Raw genomic sequence first — 3,712 nt, forward strand, 5'->3', positions numbered from 1 at the left:
ATAATGGCTTTTATAGTACTTTTACCGTTTTGTTTGTTTTTCAAGTATTCTGAAGGAATTGGATTGCTTTTAGCATGGAGCAGAGACCCATTACTGTGCAACTTATCAAATGGAGAATTGGAAGGTTGTTTTTTGGTAACTTTGATGTGCAACATTTGGATTATAATTTCATTTGCAGAAATGATCATATTATATATTGGGATGCCTGCACATAGATCGGCCAAGTGCTAAGAAAAGCCAAGTAAACCGCAAGGAGAGTTGAACTATACTTAATTTTCTGTCAAATTAAGATCATCTCAAATATGGACTTTGACAAATGTTGGTGAGGCAAATTCATCTTTTGGACAAGGTAACTTAATGACATTTACTCGAGTAGAATCAGAATATAAAATTGGTAATTCACTCAAGGGTATGTCAAGTACATACCTATATCTAACGCTCATCAATTACATCCAGTTATAGATGTGGAGTATCTTTGCTTTTCTAACCTCAAAATCAATACTTGACATTGGTTTGCTTAAAAAATGTAAATAGTAATAATGTCTATCAGAAGATCAACAACAACAATAAGTAGAAAGGTTTGAGAGAAAAATCCATGAAAAGAATTAATATGGTAATTTCATGTGCCAAAGAAGTCTTACAAAGTGCATTTATATGAAATAGAAACATTGGAAAATTAGCCTGTTTGTTGCTGGAATTAAGATAAATGATCAATTACACAAAGCCAGCCTAGAAAAGTAAATCAACAATACAAAGACAAAAGATCAATTTTTCAATGAAAGTATCCATGAGATTTTAATTTGTATCTAAGATTCAAATCTATCAATTACTTATCAATACCTCACACCGCCCTCATTGTGACCAGGTTTATTAGTGTTGCAAAAATTGCATTTCATACGCTTAGCCCAGTTGATGTTACCACACCTGTTAAACAGAAATTCAAAGAATTGACATAAATAACACTGCGCAAAAGATGACTTTGCATTCAAATATAAAAACACACCAGCATTTCTTAACATTGGTAGAGTTGAAAATGTTAAAACATTTAAAGCACCATAAAAACCATCCCTAATGGCTCCTAACCAATTTGCACAATACAACAAAATAAACAATGGTGCTCTCCTTTATACCAAATAAACAGAAAAACTAAAAGGAAATATTGACTTCCCTACGACCACACAAGGACCAAAAAAAATAAATATTCACTTGAGCATTAGAAGTCATACATAGGGCAAGGCCAATCATTTGGGCCAAAAAGTCCACCGGTAGCAGCTACTGCTCAGCCATGACCACCAGAATCAGGAGCACCACAACCCCGCCCACAACCACCAGACCCTCCGCCACCAGATGCACCTGCAGGTCGAGCAGTTCCACATCAATTGCACACACCACGGAATGAAAAATTGACATTGGAACAACTGCAACCAGAAAAAATATATACTATATGAATTATGGACGTAACAATCAGAGGTAAAGACAACTGGAAGGAAAAGTTATAAAAAGAGCAAGAAGAAGCTGCTCACCAATATCACATCACAGACCTTGTATTCGGACAGAGCCAATCTCCCTCCTGTTGCCACATCTTCCCTGAAGAATCAAGCCGACCTCTACCCCTTCCACCACCCCCATCCATTTCCTTTGCTGCATCGTCCTCAAATCCAACATCTACACCAGCATTACTACCCATACTCTCTGCCATAAAAACACCAATTATGCTCCCATGGAAATCCTTGTCATTAAACCATTCAACAGCAGCTAACGCAGCATGTGGATCCTTATAAGTAACCGTTGCATCACCTTTTGGCTCATTTGTCACTTTATCTCGGTATAACCATACCTTAGGTCGACCAGTTCGCTTATCATTCTATAAAATCAGTAAAAATACGACAATAAGTGGCAGATAACACAAACAGCCGCACACATTTTGTTTTTACATCAAAGCTTTATGAATACCTTTAGCAAGCCAATGGTTCCAAAATACTCGGCTAACATACTTTCATCAGTTCCCTCAGGTAAATTACAAACATAAACGGAACCATTTGTAGGGTATCCTCTTTCTGAATTGCTTGCCATAGTTTCTTCACCTCATCAAAATCCTTCTCGAAAGTTCTAAACAAAATTAAATGCTTCGCTAAATTTATAATTAGAAATAAATGTAAAAAATGCTTAATTGATACTGCATAGTGGCATTAATAGAAAATATTATAAAATTTATTAATATTACAATGAAATAAACACAGATAGATCTCACCTTAATTCTTTTTCTTATTTTTTAGAGGAAAAAGAAAAGATTAAAGCTAAATCAAAATTTTAAAGTAAATAAATTAAAAACGCTAAAATTTAGGATAATTGGGAAGCATAGATAAAGATCTGAAGCGTAGAAATTAAAGGAAAGGAGACAAGGTATTCTCACTGGTAGTAGAGGCGCAAGCGGCGGTGCTGGAAGATCAAATATGTGAAAGTGATGAAATTTTTCGTTCCTGATAAAATGAAGAGCAGAAACGTAGGAGAAGATGGAGCTGAGGGCAGAAATCGGTTTTAAGTTCCCAGACGTAAGAAGGAAAAATCAATAAAGAAAAGAAGTAAAAATATTACCTCTGCAATCAATGGAAGGGTAACGTCGGAGAGGATGAAGCTTGATGAGTGTAGAAAAAGATTACCTCCCTTCCCGCTACTGTTTCTCAATCGCTGCAAGAAGCGGAAGAATGGTGAAGCCCTAAACAAAATGAGTTCTTACCCGAGAACTGCAAGAAAATGTGAAAACGTACCTTTGGCTGGAAAAAGATGAAGGCGAATCGATTTGGCTTGATTTGAGGATATGAAATCGATGGGAAATTTTTAGGGAGAAGAAGGCAGGCTATTTTGGTCCCAAAATGTGAAGAAGAAAAAGGTGAATAGCTATTCCAAGCTAAAACCCCTGAATACCTATTACAGCTACTGAGGAATAAGGGTGTAATAGCAAAACCCCCGAATCAGTAAACGGTGAACCAAACGGTGTAGTGCGGGAATAAGCAAAGAATGGAATGACTATTTATGCCAACCAAACATGCTGTAAGGAACTCAATTGAAAGCTTCTGACCCCTTAGATTCCTTTTCCCCAAATTACATCATTCAAAGGCATGTTTACGAGTAGAAACAAATCCACAAGGAAGTTGCGGCCACTGGAAGTGAATTGTATAATGTAGGTGTCTAAAATCAAAATAATTTATATTTGGGTGATTTTTTTATATATTTTTTTATCTTATTTAATACACATGGTCTCACTATAAGATCAATATTAAAACTTCAAAAATATTTTCTATTCAATTCTAATATATATTATTAAAAATATATTATAAATGTAATTATATACAAATTGAATACTTTTATATTACTTATTTTTAATATAATTATTATTTAACTCATAAAAAATCAATAACCTAATTTTCTTAAATTAATTATTTATCCAAACAAAATAATTATAATTGCTAGCATTTTGAATTGTTGAAATCTAAAATCTTAGTAATTTAAAAATCTTTAAATTTTCGAAATTCTTCATTCAAACACGCTGTTAACGATGCATTTTAAAAAAAAATTCTTATAATCTCATTTCATTTAATACACATAGCCGTATTATAAATATTTTAAAAAAATAAACTTCAAATTTTATTTTTATTTAATTCTAATATATATTTTTATAGTTTATATTATTAAAAATTTATATATGTTTACG

At 33.4% G+C, this 3,712-nt stretch overlaps 1 pseudogene; it reads right to left on the bottom strand.

Annotated features, from left to right (window-relative positions):
* Positions 1-596: 596 nt before the first annotated feature.
* LOC107961753 (transcription initiation factor TFIID subunit 15-like) lies at positions 597-3,136 on the bottom strand (annotated as a pseudogene).
* Positions 3,137-3,712: the final 576 nt, after the last annotated feature.

Source organism: Gossypium hirsutum, chromosome D07, assembly GCF_007990345.1.
Source record: "Gossypium hirsutum isolate 1008001.06 chromosome D07, Gossypium_hirsutum_v2.1, whole genome shotgun sequence".
NCBI classification, from domain to species: Eukaryota; Viridiplantae; Streptophyta; class Magnoliopsida; order Malvales; family Malvaceae; genus Gossypium; species Gossypium hirsutum.